General features: G+C 34.9%; 1 long non-coding RNA gene across 5 annotated transcripts in view; it reads left to right on the top strand.

The window, feature by feature from the left end:
- The window catches only part of LOC110393747, a 147,090-nt gene that overhangs the window by 110,645 nt on the left and 14,099 nt on the right, over positions 1-22,346 (top strand). For all 5 annotated transcript variants that reach the window (XR_002435168.1, XR_002435166.1, XR_002435169.1 and 2 more), the window contains 2 exons: positions 13,336-13,482; positions 20,718-20,814. This is a non-coding gene — a long non-coding RNA (uncharacterized LOC110393747). The remainder of the gene's footprint in view (positions 1-13,335; positions 13,483-20,717; positions 20,815-22,346) is intronic.

Raw genomic sequence — 22,346 nt, 5'->3', positions numbered from 1 at the left:
ATATGCATGTATGTATACTTACACATGAACCATATGCTAGTAAAATCTTAAGAAGCTGTCTTTCTTTCTCTCTTCAACCCTCAGGACATTACTGAGCTACAGACAAAGGTCTCAAAAAAAATATAACCAGAAAGTAATCAGAGACACAGAATCCTTTTTACCAGTCGTCTTTCTATTCTGTGAAAGAAAGAAAGCATAAACTCAGAAACAAATGAAGGCATTTCAATGAGAGGAGAAGTGTGAGTTTAGTGTTGTAGTTAAAAGCACTGAGGAGTTCTTGCTGCATTAGCTTTGCCAAAATAGTGTGAAATATTGCTGGATTGAACGCCTGGAGAGCTCAGCTGTTAAATGTAAGGCTCTACAATACTAGCACTTTCTTTCAAAGTATCTCATCAAAGGTTATATCCATTACAGTAGTTTCAACCTTTGATACCACCAAGTTTCACAAGATGAGCATATTCTTTTGTGTTGAAAAAGACCACCTGTATAAAAAAGAGCACCACTGACCAGAATTGCTCTAGAAGTCATCGCTTTAATAACAAATTATTGAAAAATTTGCTTGCACCCCTTCATTGTATATTTTTGTGATATATAAGGAATGGGTAAGTTTTCAGTTACTTTTCTTCATACTGAAACCATTGCCTCTTGATTTTGCTTCTGGTTTCTTCAGAAGGCAGACAAGAATCATGAAACATATTATATTATATTATCCACTCCCTTGCCACTTGCTTTTTTCTTCCTTCATTTTGTAAAGTTTGCTAAACTGTGTGATATTGTTTCCACTTAATCTCGTGTTTTCAGTAGACAAGAATTCTAATTTAAACAACAGAAAGCACAAAGCAAATGGAAAATCATATATAGTACCTCACTGAGAAAGCAGTGTCTTTATATCATGCCGTAACAATTACCTGACAGAACAGCAGCAGCCATTGCCTTCAGAATGAGTAGCTTAGACATTTGAAACTGTGACAGTTGTTTAAAGATAACAATTACGTAGCTGCCTGTGCTAAAGAATGTCACTTGTGCATCAGCTGTCTTTGATTTCATTGTTCTCTTCTTCCAGAGAATCTCCAGCAATAAGAAAAATGAATAATAGTACATTTTAAGTGTTTCTTTTTAATGGAAGAAACAAAGAATTGTAAGAGAAAAAATACATTTTGCAGAGAATTAAACAGAAAGGGATTTTGCTACTCAGGAATAGCATTCACAAACTGCATGACTTCACTGGTTCCTTCTCTTTGGAAAGTTGTTGTGTGGGGAATTTCAGTGATGCAAATAGCTTCTCCTGGCCTACAAGAAAAATATAACTTTGTGATAAATATAATTAAAGTTGCAATATTTTTTTCACCATCATTTTTACAAATAATGCAGTAGCAAATTATTTCAAAATACATTTTTATAATTTGATCACAATTTGTTCATTGTATGGCTAGATTCTTTCAAGCTGTGAGAATTTTTCTTGTAACGTGTAAAACGATGTAGACCACAACACTTTTAGTGCTATTTGCTGATGATGCACACACATACTGCTAGCAGAACAGTTAAATAAAGATTGTTAGTCTGGAAAAGTAGCAAGAAAACAAAATGTAAATAGATGTATATCAGAACTATGTCAAAATAGCAAATATCATTGGTCATGTTTCTTGGAGGGTTGCTCAAACCTAGCTGAACAAGCTGCTGTAGCTGACCCTGCTTGAGAAGAAGAATCTCTTTGAGAAGTCCCTTTGAGAAGTCTCCTCCATCCTACGTGGTTCAATGACTTTGTGTAAATAAATAAAAAATACAAATGATTGTTAATTCTTCATTTTATGTAAGCAGTCATTTAAAATATATATATATAAGAGATCCCTGATAGGAATAATTGAAAGATACAAAATCATTTGCCTCAACTACTTGGAAGGCAGTAAGAGCCTTCCAAAAAGATGTTTTTTCCATCTCTGCCTTGCACTGTGCCACTACATTTTTGTTATTAGAAATTTGTAACCATATAATCTGTCACTGTTATTGCTCAGTCTGCTTCAGTCATTTCTGTAGAATAATGTTACCAACCACCTTTGGCCACAGTCTCATGATCTATAAAATTATTATATTTTATATCATCATTTCAGCGTCTAAATTTTTTCCTGCAGTGTTTCATGCTCTGTTATTACTCATTTTTTTGTAACATTAACCTCTTTTCTCCCCATAGCTGGAAACTTGGATGCTTATTACAAAGTTGGACATTTGCTACTGTCTAGAAAAAAATGAAAAGTCAATTCACTGTGAAGACAGCTGTAGTTTTCTTTCTTGCTTTCTGTGGCATGCTTGAAGATACAATACATATTATTTAGTAGGAGTCCATGTTGACAACCCTACCCTTGGAATGACAAACTTTTTTCTTTTCCAGTACTTGTTTTCCTACTAGGACAAATAAAAGGAAATTAGTATTTGAGAAAGATGAAGCTATAGATTTTACTCACTGCATTCTGACTCCATTACCAGAGAAAAATAAGCTGAACCACAAACACTGAGTACAATGGAGAGCAAGAGCATACACATTTTATATTTTAGCACTGTTTAATACTATTTGAGAACAGGAGCAACTTTTTTGAAAATTATTAATAGATTTTCCTTAAGAAGAAATCTTTCAGAGACAGTCTTTGCACCAGCAGAGCACTGTTAATAGAAATTCCTTTTATATAAACATAGTTTGTATTTTCTTCTGGGCAGATACAGGTCATATATTTCTGGCAAAGAGCAAATTCCAGGTGTAGTTGTATAAAATCATTTTAAGTAGAATTCATTCTAGAACAAATTTTGGATGCCTGGTTACTGACAGATTATATTAAAGACTGAAAAGAGAAAGATGGGAGCTACATGCCTAACAAGAAGGAAATACGGTTGCAAAGATGTAATAAAGCATCATTTTCAATGAGTGTAGAGAAAAGTATGCATGTAGGTGAATTCCCGCTTCCAGACAAAACAATTGCTTTCCTGGAAGGACAAACATGAAGCTTTATTACTAGCGTTGATAATTGCAGACTGTTTTTGAGGGGAAAAAAAAAAGTTAATATTGATAACAGTAGCTTGTAAATACAAAAGTTCTTTTGTTGCTGTTGATGTTTTAATGCACACTAATGCATGAAAACAAAGGAAAAATTTGTGTAGTCTTAATTATGATGACAAACTAGACTAAGGGGCATTGTAGTTGTGTATTTGCATGCTTATTGTAAATAGCATTATATATTTACTGTGATAGAATAATCTGGATTTGCATAACAAAAAGGAAAAAGGAGGTGATTGTTTTGCATCCCTTTGCCCCCCTTCATAGTCTTCCATTCCTTTTATTTTTATTTCTGCTGTAGAGAGCTGTTTTCATGTGGAGTGAAACTACAGTTGTCATGAAACAACATTATACTTTTAATAACAGTCATTTAGACAGAGTCATAATTCTTGCTGTGCACAAATGGCGTAGCACTGTTATTTCAGGACAGTGTATGCTAAGGGCTCGGTGGAATCACACCATCCCTTATGGAGCAGAAACGACTTTATAGCTGCAAGCATCTCCTACACTGCAGAGATTCTCTTAGTATCAATGTCGTTAGTAGATTCACAGAGAGGAGACAGAGCCTTGGCCCATTATCCTGCTGATATTTTTAATTTCGAAATTACTGGGTAACCTGAGAAAAGGATTATTTGTACAGTGATATCATCTGTTGAAAATAAAGCTGAGAGAGATTATTTTCAGGCCAAGTTGTGGGTTAAGCAAAATTTAGTCTAAAGAAGGGATTTTTAATGACCTGTAGAGGGAAAATGTGATTCTTAACTGAAAACTAGGCGAGGTGATCATGTCAATATTAAAGTGTAACTAAAGATACATTTCACCTGTCTCACTGAAATCTGAGCACTGGATCAGGTTGATTTGGTCAGTTTTATCAAATTCAAGATAAGCTGATTGTTTCACATCCTGACACAATGGGAGATGCTGTAATTTCTCAACTATCAGTTACAAAGAGAAATTGTCAGTATTTTTAAAATGTTTTCATGAGAAATGAGTATTTAATTTGGTTTATGTGAGAGCTGTGGGTTTTTTTTTTCTTCTGTTTGTTTGTTTGTTTGTTTTCTCCTGTGGTTCAGATATTTCTCAAAAGGGCACTGAAAGAATGTATTTATCTAAGATTCATTATGAAACTTACTAAATCCACTTCCAAGATCAGAGAGTATCATTGTTTTTCAAAACACCTTGTCTAGAAAAGCATGAAAGTTTTTAACATTTTGGGTCTGGGAGCCTTTTTTGGACTGCTTTCATTCTGTGATAGGGAGAGTTTACATAACTAAATCCTCTGGTTCTGAAACAAATGCAGTCCTTACCTGATGTATCAAACACAGAACAGTGCACGTGACCCTGCTGGAACAGCTTTACTTGGAAATAAAGGATGACAAACATAAGTAGCATTAGATGAAAATATGCACTATTCAATAACTCAGTCACGATTTTAAATATAGAAGAATTGTTTGAGTATATCAGACAAAAGTAAACTATATGGACTTTCCACTTCTGTCATTCACTGCGTTTCCTGACTTCTCTCTGGGTGAGCTTTTATTGACTTATCGAGTACATTTATTATAATGTTTTTAATTATTTATTTTTACTCCTGAAGTAGTTTGGTTCTTCTCAGATGCACTTTGTGAAAAGCAGATGGAGTTGGGAAATTTCATAGCAAAACCAAACACGTTGTTTTGTTTCAGCTCAAAATTTAGAAATGAAACTTTCTAAGAACTTATAAATGCCCTTATAAATGCTTTTTTTTTTTTTTAAATGGAAAAGATTTGCAAAGCAGTAAGGTCTCATGACAGTTTTCAGTAACGAGGAAGAGGAAAGATGAAAGAGGACATATTTGGTTAAGTTAAATAGAGAACACAAATATGTTGTGTACCCCGAACAGTAAAACAACAGGATAACAAATTTTCATGTTGGTAAAGAAAACCCTATTTTGTTTTTCCCCCTGTATTGTTTCTGCAGTGTTTGAAGTAACTTAAAGTGGTGGGATTGACTTGCGGAATCAAACTCCATAACCCGCGATTAGGTTATAAAGCAGGTATGTTTATTACGGTGCTGCGCCCACACCGGATGCGAGGGGGTCACCGCCCTACCAAACTCGCATACCCCTAGACAAAAGTGTTAGACATTTAAAAGCCAAACTTATACATATTCATTGAGCCCGGTTACATATTCATTACTTTTCCTTCCCTTTGCGCATGCATTGTAGCCCCTTCTGGTGGTCGCTGGATGAAGGCTCGACGTCCTCCTCCCCATTCGGTGGGCGTTCTTGGATGAAGTCAGGAGTCTTCATCTTGACCTTTGTCCCAGGGGAGGCTCTCCTATACTCGTTCCCCCTTCACTGTTTTCCTGTTCTTCTCTTACTGACTTGCATCAATCTGATAATGGAGAGCTAAACTAAACAATGTCTGGCAGTGAAGACCCAACCCAAGGCCCCTGACTCCCTAATTCATCTGGCAGTGAAGATAAGCTAAGCAATTTAGTGGACAGTTAAACTAAGACCCAACTCAGGGCCCCTAATTTAGTGGACAGTTAAACTAAGACCCAACTCAGGGCCCCTAATTTAGTGGACAGTTAAACTAAGACCCAACTCAGGGCCCCTAATTTAGTGGACAGTTAAACTAAGACCCAACTCAGGGCCCCTAACTCCCTAATTCAGGATATTTTCTGTCCTGCTGCTTGGGCAGACAGAAGTACATGGTTTCTACCACACTTGGTTGCTACAACTGGAAAGAGGGACAAAGAATGCAGGGAACAGCTACTTTTTGTTGCTGCCTGGACAGGCTAAGTTAATGGAGATGTGCAAAGCACAAGAAAAGCTTCAGCCTTTTGACTTACTGGAGTGTAAGTCTTATGTTGCACTTTAGAAGTCAACATTACAAATTATTGTTCCACTTATATTGATGTATGTGTTTCATAAAACAAAAAGCTGGAATAACGTACCAGTGCTCAGCATTAAAAAACACTATATATAAAAAAAAGAAGATGAAAACCATCCACTTGAATTGTTTTACTTACCTTTATATCTTGAGAATTTTGTCTGGAACAAAGAGCATGAATGCATGCATGCTGGCAGAGTGAGTCATGGTCACCTCCATTGAACAGTTTATGGTGAGAAGTAGGAGAGGAAAGGTGGAAAGAAGACAGAATAGGAGATGAGTGGGTTGGAAAGAAAACCTGGAGGGCTTCATTTTGACTTACTGTTTCAAAATGCAATTTTTGTTAACATTTTAAATAAATAAATAATGCATTTTAAAAAAACATTAACTACAGAAAAACAGCCTTCAATTCAGTATCCCTAATGGACAATGTTTATGTGATAAGACGTAAAGTCGTTTGTTCATTGTATGAGGTGTTATTTGTATAAGAACAGACTCACGGCTAGGGATGGGAAGATTGGGAGCCTTCTTTATGACTGTTTGTTCATTGTAAAGGGAAGTGCTAACGACCTGGCGATTGGGGGTACAGGCTGCGGGCAAACATCCTGATCTGGTGACTACACTTATAAGAACATGAACATCCTGTTTCGCCACTTCGCCTCTCCCACCCTAGATTGAGCAAACCAAGGACAAGGAAGACTGTGATGACACCTAACAACAGGGAAGCAATAAAGCGATTTGATGAACAAAATCAGGATAAAATAGAAAAGGGGGAATTGTAATAAGTAAAAGGGTGAGGTTTGTTAATCAAATCGAAACTTAAGGATTGTTTTGTAAAAGCCCCCTTGTCAGGACATCAGGAAACATAAACAATGTTGCAACAACGGGAACCGCTGGAGGCGGTGAAGATAACTACTAACCTTCATCCCAGACGCCGACCCCCTAGCAACGGCCCGCATACACTGGAAGGTCACGTATACAGGAACTAAGGACTGTATAAAGATGGGACTCAAACCTCGCTCAGATTGCGCGCCGTTTGTGGAAGCTGCGACTTCCCGGCCACCCAGCGCTGCGTTTGCTTGTGTTTTTGCTTACTCAATTAATAAAACATTTTTGCGAACCGATTTGATGCGGTCTAATTTATAACATTTACTTTGACTGAGAAGTATGTTTCGATGGGCTAGAAAAAAAAACTGGCTTTGAAAGTAAATATATATATATTATTATATATATAATACACTGTAATTGCCCTAAATACTAACATTTTTTTCAGTGTTTCTTAGTACAGCTGCAAGATCAATGCAACCAATTATTTTCAAAGCTATACCTGCAAGACTGATTCTGCATGCAGAGCTATGCAAATGTGAGCACTAAATATCTCTTTCTTTCCTAAAGAGCGGAGTATTTATTCTTAGTAAATTATACCATTTACTGTAGATGTAAGATAATATAAATACATTGCTAAGGGTTGCAGAAGGTTATTGCAGGTGTCATCTGATGAAAGTATCTCGAGTACCTAGCCTTCAGATGAGTGCAGAATGTGTGATGCAAAAGTTCTGGGTTTTGGTCAAAAGCAGCATTTTATTACTTTATCCTTAATAAGGCTGGAAAATGCAAAGCTCTCCTGAGCAGTGGTGTTAAAAGATAGCACCTGAGACTTAGATTGTTCAAGATCTTTATGTGAATATGGACTTTGACTCTTTTTGGTCAGTTATGAAGTACAGCACAAAAGTAGCTAGCTAGCTTGATTTGTCATTGTTCTGGAGAAAAACTTAATTTAGAATAAGGGTGTGCTATAAACGCTTTCCTGCAAATTATCTATAAAACAATATTAAAGGTGATTTTGTTTTTGGAAACAAAACAATATTTTTCAGAGAAAGTTATATCTGCAGAAATGAAATGTTCAGCTTGAAATCTGAGACACAAGGGAAAGCTTTGCTTGGCTTCAGGCTTCATCTCTGTAATTGTTGAAATTACACATTTCTGTGAAACTTCATAAATTCATACAGACAGAAACCTGAGGAATTTCAAGCTGGTAGTTTTGACTGCCAGATAGATGCTATTGAAATTGTTGCTTTAAGAAAATTTCTGCATAGAATCCCCTTAACATGCTAACTCTGTTTTTGGATGAGGATAAAAAAACCATAATTTTCACAGAAGAAATCTAAAAAGACAGTTGATACTATTGATGATCAGTGTGACTGCATAGTTCATTGGTTCAACCACTGCAGGAAGACTAGCCCACTGCTGAATTAGTAGTAGTGAGTAGTAACTGGTTCTGACTTTTCCAAATATGGTGCATTCTAAGTAGCATTCTGTTGGACTTTTTCCAATATGTTCATGTCTCTCCCTCACTGGAGAGCCCAGAACTTCTTTTCTTGAATTTATTCAGGTGGATGTCAAGCAGCACTCCTAGCAATTTAAGAGGAGAATGATTTTTCGAACTGTGACAATCTGGGGAAATATTTTCTTTCCTCATTTTTTTTTTCCTTTTTTTTTTTTTTTTTTTGCACTCAGTTCATAATGCCAATCTCTATTTAGATTGTGTGAAATGATGAAAACTAAAACAAACTGTAAATGTTGATTACTACTTTGTAATTTTTTTCCCCTTTTTAAACTAATGTCAAAATATTAATTGTTTAGATTGGCATTCTGTAAATGTGAAAGTCATGTTCATTTTACAATTCTCACTCTCCTTTTTTGCTGAGTGTCTTGCTGTGATTTTCTTCATTGTTTAACACCTTCTCAAGTGGAATTGACTAGGTTATTTCTGGGACAAGGCTGATTAATCTTTGAAGCAGCAACACAGTGCATCTCAGCAAGTCAGTAATCACAGACTGAAGGTTAGCTGTAAATGGAATTAGGCCTTCTATTATGGTGCTGTAGATCTACACACATCTAAGGTACTAGTTTTTTCAGCATCTTTCACTTAGAAACCTTATTCATTCTAGAAGAGGTAAATTAATCCTTGTATACAGAATTTCCTCCTAGGCTTCTTATGTAGTTACCTTCTTCAGTTCACTTTTTAGGAAAACACCATGTAAGATCAAAACAAATAGCACAATCCACCACAAACAACAAACAAATGAAAAAAACAACCAACTCAAACAACCATAAATAGAATGTATTATCTATTTATGCTGTGGGTAGGAAGGTTTTAAACTCAGAAGGCTGTCACTGCAACATGCATATAATAGTAAACCTAACTGTGAAAGTAAGGGGCTAATAAATATATATCTATTGTTATAAGCTGATTGGTACATTGGTGGAATTTCTTGAATGAAATAAATATTTACAATCCTGTATTATGAAAATGCAGTGTTAAAAAGTTACAGCATATAATGCTTTATTTAAGATCTGCTGTCACTGAAATCAGAAACTGAAATAAAGGGTGAGATTTAGAACCAGACTACAAGAGTTTAGGAACCTGTAATGGCTGTATCAACATTTTCTGAAAAATCATTTCTTAATGTCTACCTGACTGAGTAGTATTACATCTTTGACATTATTACTGCAGTTTGTAAGAACTAATACAATTAACAGAACTCAAAACACGTCCCTTTATTTTCAGTTAGCAAAATAGAAAAGATAATTAATCTCCACAACCATTGAAACAGAAATAACTCCTTAAAGTGGATGCAATTCTAATGTTGTGGTTGTTAATGCAGGAGTTAAAATAAAATAAATCATGACAAACCATTGTTTACATGAACATAATTCATATGCATGTGTGAGAACTAAGCATGACTCACAATTTTTAATGTAATAGCTTCCTCTAGCTTAAAACAGGAGTAATTGCTGTAGTGAATATTTCTGCACGTCTGGGCACTTTTAATTTATGCTTATCTCTGTATATTCTTTTAATGTCTGAAAGATTTCACTGCAGTGATTTAGCTCCGACTCCACAGAACACAGAACCTTCTGAAGATTGCTGGAATTGGTTTTGCTAAATGGGATATGAGAAAAAAGGAACCTTAAGGAAAAAAGGATACTGATATTTACAAAGTCTGTTTAGTTTTATAAACAATTAATTGTGAAATTTCTCTTTAATATTCATAATGGTGATCAGATCCAACTAAAGTTGTGCTCATGCTCTCACTCTGTAAATAAATAATTAAAAACATTATAAAGATATGTGCTCATAAGTATTGTATATCATGTCTGCAAGTTTTCAACTGCAAAACTAGATGGTGAAAATTGAGACAGAATGCCTCTTTGAAAGAGTATAACAGTTTCTTAGTAAATTGCTATTGGTATGAAATATAAACCAAAAGAGTCTTTGGCAGCCAAAAATTGCCATAACAATAGCAAGAAAGTCAAAGAAATGAATGTAGGTTTGAGCCTGAGGAAGGGGAAATCAGCAGTACATAGGATCTGAATATTGTAATGGGACTTGGCACTGCAGCTAGACTAAGCCACCTGTAGAAGAGGTGTAGAAGAAATGAGGTATGGTATTTTACCTTTGTCCCTTTTACAGATAACAGTATACCAGTAATACACTACTGTACAATAGTGTAAGAATTGACAAAGAAGACTGAAAGAGATAAGAAGATAAAAAAGATGAGAAGAATGTCATGAAAAGTTGAGTCTTTAGGATACTGAAGATGAAAGACTGACTATTTTTTGTAACTTCTAATTATTTTCCTCTGAATTTATCCTATTTAAAAAAGGGAAAAAATATGGAAATAAAATAAAATAAATAAATAAATATCCATTCAGTATGTTTTTGGACCCACAGAAGGCATTGTTGTAGTTTATTTTGAATATCTACTCCCGTCCCTTTCCCCACATATAAGCATATAAATGTGTTTATTTTTAAAACATATATGAAATTTCCATATACTGTCAAACTAACAAATAATCATTGAGATCAGTTGAAGGAACTATTTACCTTCCACATACACATTCAACATTTCTCCTTCTAAACACTGTGACTATGAGGACTCTCTGCTAAATAGTTTTCAAAATTTATTAAAATGAATTAAAAGAGTGTTGAAGGAGATGACAGTGAGTGACAGAGGCATGTTTTTGCAATCTATTTATCTATTGGTAACATTTTTGTATTAAAAATTTAAATGTTTAAGTGAGACAAACATGACTGACTTAGCAACTAGTGAAAATGAGATTATATCATTAAAGAGCTTGGAGAAGTTAAATGCAGACTACAGTCAGGGCCATATCCTCTTTCTTATTCTTCTTAGAGAAGCTGCAGTGTAATTATGGTCTTGTGTCTTACGGGAACATTTAAAATTGTTTTCAAAACTGTTTAAGATTTTTTGACAGTAAGGTGAAATCTGAGATTATGAAAGTTACTCTAGATTCATGAATTTAGGCACAGCAACTTGTACATGCTAACTTATTCCACCACAGATTCAGCCCATAATGTTTGTGTGTTATTCATTTTTGGATTCATCAGAGTAAGAACTGTATTTTTTTTTTTTTGCATGCGTGTATAAACATGTATATCTTGCTCTCAGACACAGAAGTGTATACTCTGTGTATTTTATAGGAACTGTAGTTCTAAACAAAGCAGTATTTCTGTTTTTTTTTTTAATGGAATTTTGTGTTCTTTTCATCTAAAAGTTTTATCTGAAAATTCTTTAAAAAGCAAAGATTTTCAATATGAATTATGGGGATGGATGGGAAGGGCAGAGAAATTACATTTGTGATTAAAGAATTTCTCACAAATAATTCAAACAAATGTAATATTCCTCTGAAACTGAGCAAGGCTTGTTTTCAGTTCAATTTAATTCTGTGTTTCCAGAATTTAATGTGTAATTCACTCTGAGAAACAGGGATTTCTGGTCCAGAAATAGTACAGAAAAAATGTTTTGAAAAATTTCCTTCCACTGTGTAGTAGCAGAGTTATCACTGTGTTTATGTTCTTTTATATCTTCTCATACTTCATTTTTTTAGCTAAAAATTATGTATTTTCCTTGTTCCTCTGAGGTAGAGAGGTATTATTTTTTCTCATCTTGAAATGGGAAGCTGTCTCAGAGAGATGTGTGATATTGGACGGCTAACAAAGAAATGGATTGTCTATTTCATGGGTACTGCTGTAGAACCAAATCTGGCAGATAGACCCACATGGTAGTGTGCAGTATGTGTACTCATAGGAAATCCAAAAATCCTCAAAGAGAACTGAGAGGCAAAATAACGGGTTTATTTCTGTTATACTAGTGGGAGAATTTCAACAGATAGAGAATTTTAAGAGAGATGAAGGCACTTTGGCCTGTATTTTGAGTGCTGTTATTTAGTTCCTAATTGAAACTTCAAAAATATCTCAGAAATGTAGAATTATTCAGCTTAATTGTAAACACTGAACTATGATACCTAAACTCGTTTCCTATTCAGTCCAAATTCCTTTCATAGTCAGTGAAGACAGTTGTCCTAAGACAAGCTGCATTAACTGCTGGAGGAGCCTATCTTGTTTCAAAGGAGAGAAGGAGACTAGGTCATCCTGAGAAAACAGAACCAAGGGGGAAGGAAATACATGGAATTAAATGCTTGGGGGGTAAAGGAGAGTAGGAGAGGAGTCAGCTGTTGTTTTGTTTTGTTTTGTGTTATAAACTGGCTCCTCCAGTATGCATTTAAGATCTGCAAATCATTATTATCTCAGAAACTCATTCTAGCATATGCTTGAGCTTGTTTTTCGTTGAGAAACTGCTTTCTCTGGGATTCATTAATTTCTAAGGTGGAGAATGAAACTGTTCTTGTTAAAGAAGAGGGAAAAATGGAAATAGGTATATGAACATAGTGTTATAGCATATCCATACAGTGCTATTATCATTTCTAAGAATCTACTGTAGCAGATGAAATATTTTTTTCTTCATACATTTTTTTCTGCACGCTCATTTCTGATGCAGAAGATATAAACTCATATATAATTGCATGTACACTGGTGATAACTCCAGCTGGTGTATATAACTTCCTGCCTTGAGAGCTCAAAAAATTCTCTGTATTTCAGTTCAGGCTGTTAGTCCCTGTAGTTCCCTGTCCTTCGTGATAAAGCAGGCAGCAGAAGAGATTTTCTAGCATAGTAAAACGTGTCAAAAACCTGTCTTCCTCATACATAGCCGGTCAATGTCAGTTCATTGTGCATAGTCTTAAAGCAGTCAGTAAGACTTCTAAAATGTAGTAGAACACATTGCTTCATAGTCCAACTTATTATCACTAGGACAAATGTAAAGCCGTAAAGTTTTGTGAGTTTAAGAAAGTGCATTTTGGTCCGGTGTCTGTCAATTATTCCTAACAGGCTTCAGGTCAGTATGGACAAATTCCTGCCTTTAAAAACATGATTTTCACTTGGTGAGTTGAACTGATTATTGATTTGCCACAAATGCGTGTGTGAGAGCACTTAACAAAATCAAGACAAAATGAAAGATTTGCAAAACTTTTTCTTCTCCGTTCTTACAGATCACTATTTCAAAATGCTATTCTACAGCTGAGGACCAGCAACAGTCATCCCTGCCTTTGTCACTACAGACTACAGATACATAATATTAGAAGCTACATAAGACAACACAGCTGGAAATTGGAGCTGAAAAATGACAAGTTTTCTTGGTAAGTTGAGTTTCTTTTAGAAAACATATAAAACTTGTGCATTGTTACTTTTACTGATTTCACATTGACTTCTAGTGAAATTTTTAGACAATGCTTTTAGCTCAGACCTATAAATAAATAAAAAGAAATCAAACTTTCATGGCCTTTGGCCAGTGCAGAGACAGTGAGTTCATGTACATTTCTAAAATCCCATATGGACATCTGATGCTATCTCAGTGTGATTTGCTACGTTTGTTTGATAATAATTGTGGAATTTTATTCTAGATGATTTTAAAATGTGTGCAAATTTAGTTAGGCTAGGTCCTTCTTTTTATTTTTTATGGTAATAAAAATTACAGGGCAAGTTACAGGAGTTAGCATTCCAGTTTTCAAGATCTAACTATTCTGTAGTTACTGTTGCCAAATGAGCATTCCAGAGAATGAATCTTGTTTGGTTATCTAGAGTATAAAATGTGTTATAAAGTAAGTAACTTTTAGACTGCGTGGTTAAACTCAGCAAATGTGAAACTAGCATGTTTACACCTGGGAAGTTTTATGGAAATAAGTTGTGTCTCTTAGCACAGTGTTTGTGTTCTACATAGATGTTTTTGCAGTTGTTTATTTTCCTGTATTCCTAGAGGATAGTATAGAACTGAAAAAAAAGAACATTTGAAAAAAAACAGGAATTGAACTAGGTAAGCCTTTTTCTTACTTGAGAGTTACATAATATGAATGAGAAATAAGCTGATAAAAAAAAACACAAAACAGTAATTGAGAACAGGGAAATTCAGGACAGAAATGCATTTTGAATAATTAAACAGCAAACAAACAAAATCACAGCTATCCGTAAGACTACAATATTTAAATTAAAGGACAGTACTAAGAATCTTCGGAAGACCACAGGTAGATTTAATTTGCATCCATAATGTAATCATTGCTGAAATTTTGGCACAAAATATCTTTAGAAATGAATGGGCTTATAAAACTACCCTTAAATTAAAGGCAAAAAGAACATTTCCTCTTCTTTGGCAGTATCTGCTATATAATCATTCACCAATATGAGAAAGGACTTTTTTTTCCCCCATAATTCACCAGCCAGCTGTACTAAATCAGTTCAAAATCCAGAGTCTATATCTATTTAATGGTATCTATATCCATTTTAGAGAACTCAATACATTTCATTATTTCAGTATGTCAAAAACAATGATTTAAGAACATTTTAAATGTCTTTGCATGTTTATTCGCTTAAACTTTATAAAATATACTTGATGAAATTGCAACCAAAAAAAGTGTAGGGAGGTGAGGGAAATGCAGATGAGGAGAGGATCTCTCTAGAAAGTACTGTGTTCCTCTTTTCCTTTTTTTACCCTTCTTAAATAATAAAATATTTTGTCCTTCTCCGAAATTAATGTTTCCCTTAGGACTTCTAACATAACCCTGTAAAGATCCTTCTACACAGAATAAAATATTATGGAAGCCTTCTGTGAGTCACGTTATGGTATAAAACTGAAATTCTGTGTTCTTTATTAATGAAGATAAAACCCATTCTAATTCAAAGTGTTCTTGACATTAAAACTCTGTGCTGGATTTTGTGCCATGAGTAATGAAAGCAAAATATCAGATACAGAAACAGTTGTGTTTTCTATCATTAAGCAGTAATGAATCATCTTTCATTAAAAATTCATAAAGCTAAAAATATTTCTGTGTATTATTACTGCATTAAATCAATGTCAGAGATGATTCTCTCAATATTTTGAGAAGCAGCTTTGGCACAAGGAAGTGCTAGTGAAAGCTTATATTTTCTGTTCTGTGAGAAATTTTTGTATTCAAAATTGTGATTTCATTTTATGAAACAAATTTATGCAACTATTCTGAAAACCTTGAGGTGTGCTGTATTTCCAAAAATGTGGAATGGATGTACTTAGGTATACCAGAAAATTCTGGATCCTTTGGGCTGCCTAATTCCTGCTATGCTGAGATCCAAGTGCAGCAAGTTCTGGTCCAAAGGCTGTTGAGTCGAAAGCAAGAGCAACTGCAGTTAAAGGTTGATGCACTTCTTGTTTGCCTCATTTTTGTGTGCACTAGTATACGACTTTTAGAAGACTGGTCCCACTGTGAGCATTAATCTTTACCCCCAAAAGAAATCAGAACTAAAGACAAGTTATGAAACTCCACAGTTCTGTAAGTTGATGTGCAGCTGTGCTGCCTGGTGTGGAGCAAGCTTGCAGTACTCCTGCAGTGCCTCCTGCAGTGGTATAGAGGATTCTCCTTTAACCATCACTACAAAATGTCATTCTTGTCGAGGTTTCCCTGACAATCGTACATTTAAATTCAGCTCATAAACGAGCAGTCGTAACTGTTACTGACTTGGAGTGATCAGCATTTTTTGTCATGGTTGAATTCAGTCCATTGCTCTTATTATCACTTAGAAGGAGAAGAATTATACTAAGTAGAGGAACCGTGGAGAGCCATTGTCAAGTACTTGCTATTAATGTATATTTGTGATGTGCATGGAGCCCTCTCCAGTGTTAATATGCATCATACGGTACTGCTTTGGTTGGATTCAAGTCTCTCTTTGCAGTCTGATAATTTTGGAAAGATCTCAGAGCCTGCTGATTGCTCATAAGCTGGTATGCAGTTGTCAAGCCATTATATTCTTATATCTGTTGAGTTTTGAGCAAACTGAAGTGACTTCATTATAAAAAGTACCACTATTTGTGAGGCTAGTGTATGACTACAGATTATACATCTAGAAAACCCCCATAAAGCCTGATATCATGCTTTTTAAAAACATATGCATTTTTTTTTCTGAGCAATAGTCCTCTTTCATATCAGCATTTGAAAAGCTCAGGACAAGCAAGTACAAGACTGACTACAGCAAGAAATAATACTGGAAAACCTTTGCTTTGCTGAGAAGAATGGAGGGAATAGCTGGTGTGAGTCAGTGGTTTTGGGCAGATTGCATAGCAAGTACTTAATATGAAATACGAGATAGCTGCAGAGTGAACAGGTCAAGAAATTGCACTTACATAGAATTTAGAATCATAGGCTCATAGAATGGCTCGGGATGAAAGGAACCTTGAAGATCATTTGTCCAAACCCTCTGCCATGGGCAGAGTAAAAATAGGACTGGTAGTATTAATTCTTTTTTAAATTTCAGTCTGATTTTAAATGAAATCTTAACTTTTCTCAAGTTCAAAGGAATTCCATTATTGAAAATAAGGTAATACAAATTTCAGTCTTTATGTCTGTAATCTATTAACAGATTTAAAAAAAATGGTTGCAATTAAATTGCTATTTGGTGAGCTTATTTCTTAATATACTTAAGAAATTATGGTCATAGAAGTTAAATTACTACTTTAGGGTTAATTTGCCACATCCAAGATTATTTTTATGATGAAAACACATGAGAAATAAGCAGGCAAGCATATTGTGTCAAACAAATATTTATCTTAATAAAATTGAAAGAATTAATAGGTCAGATAGAAATCTTTAATATTACGTGCTATGATTTACTTATTAAGGAGAACTTGTTACACTGAAACCCCACCAGACACTGCAAATTTGAATGTACGGTAGCACAAATATATGATCTGTTGCTTGAACAAACCAAGACCTCTCTTCTAGCTGCTTGAGAGGACTCCTCAGTCTACAAGCCACATTAGAACGGCAAAGACCTGAATTCTAAGAGAGTGTTGCATGAGCAATTGACACAACTAAACATGTCAAAATGGGGTTTGTTATTCTTCCACTTTTCATTTCTTCCTTTATATTCTTCCATTTTTTCTTTCCTAAATATATTTTAGAAATGCCATATATGGATGATGAGCAGTCTCTCACTATGAGGACAATTAATTAGCTTTCAGTGGATATCTCCAACATTAACTTGTGATCCCCAAACAGACTGGTAGATCCTTTAGATTCTTGCTTTCTTTGCACTATAGCTGAGGGGAAATGAATCATGTTATATATAAAAAAAATTCTTCTTTGTTTCTAAGATGAGGTGCATGTAAAATTGCACTGCTGCTTAGTAGTATTTCTTCTTTTGATTAGTAAGCTATTCTGTTCACTTTCACATTTTTCTTCTATTGTATTGACTACAAAGCATCCAGAAACTGTAGTCTTTATTAAGTTTCAATTCTCAGAAAGTTCTACAAATAGAAAATTTATGTAAACCAACCCAAGAGAACTTAATGCCTTTTCCGAATAAATGTATCTTAAATGGAAAGAGTGTACATTTCAGATTTCAATATGTTTACTTCCAGTATTTATACTTTTTAGAATATAAATGTGAAAAGAAATTGAAACTAATAAAATTTAGAGAAATAAGCATGTACGGCCTGCAGACCTCTTTAACATACAATTTCACTACTAAACACAATGAATGAGTCAAAATTTACATCAAAATTGGAAGTTATGTTCCTCTGAAGCTGAAAGATTTTGCTGTAAAATAACATTCTAAAACCTGGAAGCTGTGTATATTGGTATGCCAGTGGTGTTACGCAGCCTTTGTTAGAAAGCTGATGAAATTCCCATGTTTCATGTTTCTTCACTTAGTAATCATCAACTAGCATAATGCTGTTTTCTGCAGCTACACTGGTGACAAATAAGAACACTACCTAAGCTATGAAATATTTGTAGTAGCAGAATCTGAGCTCTTCTGGGAATTAAATTTGGTTATAGAACACATGAAACAAGGAAATTATCATGGAGGTCATCTTTTTTGTCTTCTGTTGTTATCCTGATACAGATCATATTTTTCATATTAGTGCTGATATAAACTGTTTATCAAGTGACTGTAATGCCAATGCCCAAATAGAACATGTAGGGGTGAATGGTAGATATTTCTCTTTCATAGTCCTTTTGCCATACCTCTTACCTCCTAAAACCCATGACCACAATTCTCAGTCTTTCAAGCAGATAGCAGTGTGGGTTTGTTTGTTTGTTTGTTTACATTTATTTTCCTTTTACTAGTTCTGCTTTGCACACTTTGGGAGAGAATGAGTTCCCCTTAGCTGCTCAGGGAACTAAATCTTTGATGAAAAGAATGCATGCTTGTGATACCTTACTTGAGGCTTAAGCAGAAACTTAAATTCTGCAGTTGCATGTACAAATGAAAATTTTAAAGTTTTCTTTAAGTCATTCATCTGGCAGTTGTGGAGCAAATTAGTGTCTCTGGATTATTCATATTCTATCAGTATTAAGGCCTGGAACCAGATTGCTGGTTGGATTTCTCACCCAGCTACATTTGTCATCATTTGTATTCATCATTGTGATGGTTTCATGCCAATGGCCAACTAAACTCCACCACACTGTTCTCTCACTCCACCTCCCCAAGGGAGGAGGGAGCAGAGAAAATATGATGCTAAAAAAGACTCACAGGCTGAGATAAGGATAATTTAATCAAAGGAAAATGTAAGAGGGAAAAAAAAAAAGAAAAACAACAAGCAAAGTGCAACAAGGATTGTATTGATTGCAGATCTATTTTGGGTGCTTCAGTAGACTCTCACAAAAGTGTGAGCTAGTGGTCAGACAAGAAATTAATTGCTGTAGAATCTATATACCGGAAAGTTCCCTTAAATGATCAAGAGTAATGAGCACAAGTAAGCTCACTTATGTTTCAGAAAAAAATATAGTAGTAATTCAGGTTATCAGAGGGCATTTCCGATAGAAATAATGTTATATCAGTGACCATAGATCAAAAGCTTTGATACCTAAACTATTCATTGTCAGATTTTCTGTTAAAATGGAAATTATTTCAGAGAGGAGTATCTGAAATAAACTGAAGGTGGAACTAACTCTAGCTATAACTTAGTCTTGGATTTGTGTTTGTATTCTAATCTAATATTTTCTTAGTTGTATTACATTTTCCAGTCAGTTGTGCTGGCTCAGCCAGACGTGTTGTAGGATGTAAGAGGTATTGCTCCTAGCTAGTGAGAAAGTAGATGGTGATAGAGTGCTTTGTGGTGCTAACCAAGGCTTTAAACCAGCAAGCACTTTGAAGCCTTGCCAAATTCCTTCTTAGTCTCTTTCACCACGTTTTCACAGGGCAGCATAGTTATGCTTTGTACAGAGACTGTCTCCACCACAGAATGTTCTTGCACCATCTTAGCAAGCCAAGCAATCTCCTTCTGAGTCTTTATACTGGACAAAGTAACGATGAAATGATTTCCTTTTGTTCTTTGAGATGCTTTGAAATCAGAGTATTGAAAAATACTAATCAATAAAAAAATCCAGACAGTTTTCAATATTTGTTAAAATTGCTCAACATTTGATTGTTGGGAAACATTGCATGCCTGGTAGCGCGTAGCTGACTTTTCTCAAAGATTTACGGTATGATCTTAGATAAGAAGTAAGCTGTGTATGTGTGGAATTTACTGCTTGTAGTGCTTTAATTAACAGCAGGTGCTGTGCTCTAAAATAGCCTGGGAAATGATATAGTTTTGAGACACTTTCTTGTGAGACACTTTTGATGTTTGTGGAACACCTATCTTGTTTGATATGTGTGGGGCACCTGTCCTGTAAACAAGTGTGCTATATAAGAGAGGGCTGCCGCCCTAATAAAATGAAGCTATTTGAACTCACACTGAGTTGCTGCTTCCCACGTGGGCGGGCGGGGGTTTGTCTTTTCCCTTTGCCGACTGTCGGGGTAACCCTGTGTCCAAGTGTTTTCCTACATTTGGTGCCCGAACAGGGACCCCGATCAGGTGCGTGGTCGGACGGTGAGCGGTTTTTTGTGCCGCCTGCTTAGCAGGTTTCGTCTTTTTCCGGGGGCTGCAGCGCCTGGCCAGCGTGACTCCATCTGTTTTCACCGGTGATTGATTGTGTTGCGACGATGGAGCGGGAGGTAGCCCAACAACTTTTATTACGCTTCTTAGAAAAGCAGGGGGTTGATGCGGGGACGTTGAAGTTAATCCCTAACTTGTTAGATTACGATCGTTTGTTGGGTGTGTTTTTGCATGCTGGGACGCTGTTTAATGTTGATGAGTGCCGTACGTTAGGAGATATGCTATGGGATCATGTTATTAATGAGAGGAAGGAAACTAAGAGGTTAATTAAAGCACTACAAGCAGTAAATTCCACACATACACAGCTTACTTCTTATCTAAGATCATACCGTAAATCTTTGAGAAAAGTCAGCTACGCGCTACCAGGCATGCAATGTTTCCCAACATTTGATTTTAAAACATAAGAGTTTAGAATGAAAATGTTACAAAATATGATTGAATGCATTGTGGGTTTTTTCTTGTTTTCAGTTTTGCTTTTCTATAAGAAAAATGACTGGAAGATGACTGGGGGAAAAAATCCACAGACCATATAAATAGAAGGGAAATTAGACACCAGCAGATCCAGGTGACTAAAATTATTTTCCCTGTTTTCCTAAATGTACCAGCCTGATTCCAAAATTTAGAAAACCTAGGCTTTATGAAAGAAGTATGTGGTTAAGAAAAGGGATTTTATTGATTATTTAGGGAATATTCTTTTATTTTTTGCTAACTTTTTCCATTTTTCATGGAAACTAATTTGAAAGATGTTGACTAGTACTTAAAAAAAAAAGAGTGTTTTTTCTGATTCTGTGCTACATTTTTTTTGGTGTCTTCTCTTTACTTTTTTTTTTTGTCCCATATGTCAAGCTTTCTGAAAAGCTTTAAAGCCATGCTTGAGGAAATTCATGTGTTTTTTAAAAAATGTCTTCCCCGTTGAAAGTGTATTTCCTGTTCATGTGCCTAGAGTTGCTCAAGTAAACTGCCATAATCTGGTATTATTTCTCAATGAAATGTAAATAATAATTAATATAATAAATATATACACGTTTTCAATGAAAACTTGCCTATGAAAGTCTTGGGATTAGCATGGAAGAAGGCAGTATGCAGAGTGCCTTGATTTCAAGCCTAACATTTCCTATGAAGCATGCTGGTTACATTTTCCAGTTTTGTCTTAATAAATCATGTACTCTTTTACATATAGTTTTTTGCAAACTCCCAAACTTTTTTTGTGAAGGTGTTTTGCATTGCTATTATGTTAAGGAGGTTTATAATTGAACAGAACATCAGCAGCAGCAACAAGCAAACAAACAAACAACAACAACAACAAACAGCAACAACCAAGAGCTTATCTTAATTTTGCTCAAAATAGCAACTATTTCTCTGGCTCTGTTTTGATTTAAATAAGAAGAGAAAAGGAATCAGGTTGTTATAGATTTGCTATTAAGAGGAGGTTTGGAAGAATTTAATATAAAGTTTGATTTTCATTTACAGTTAATGTCACTTCCATAGGGTAATTTTAGGGGTTATTTGATTATTTGTTTTATGAAGTTTAGTGAAGCTCAAAAATATTTCTATACACACAGGACTGAAATGTTAATACTGATTTAAAAAATAACAACAGTAAATAATTTACAAGCCTAAATCTCAGCAAATAAGACAGTCACTAATGTCATATGAAATGCCAGCAACCCAGAATATTATTGTATTTTCTGTCTGTATTCACTTAATAGAGTTTTGCTATTTCATAGCAACACAGTCTTAAGAACTCTTTCATAATGATAGCGGAGATAAATTTAAAATGAGTATTGCATTGACTGAACCATATTTTTTACTACTGTGAAAGATCAGTTCTGTTTATCTGGAAATTGACATCTTATTGTTAAGGCAAGAACATTTCCAAAGTATTGTCCAGAATAATATTGTCAGTAATATATTGAATCATTTATTGTTCTTTGCTCCATAATAATGAACTTTGTTTTCATAACTCAGAGTAAATCCTCATTAACTGTGATTTTATTTTCAAACAGCAAAATTCAGAGCAAACTTATAAAATTTTTGTAAGTAAAATTTTTGTAAGTATAAAATATTCAAACAGACCTTTGTAACACAGATATTGTC

The sequence above is a fragment of the Numida meleagris genome, chromosome 2 (assembly GCF_002078875.1).
Source record: "Numida meleagris isolate 19003 breed g44 Domestic line chromosome 2, NumMel1.0, whole genome shotgun sequence".
Lineage (NCBI taxonomy): Eukaryota > Metazoa > Chordata > Aves > Galliformes > Numididae > Numida > Numida meleagris.
The sequence above is the reverse complement of the archived record's forward strand: the minus strand, read 5'-3'. Positions and strand labels throughout refer to the sequence as shown.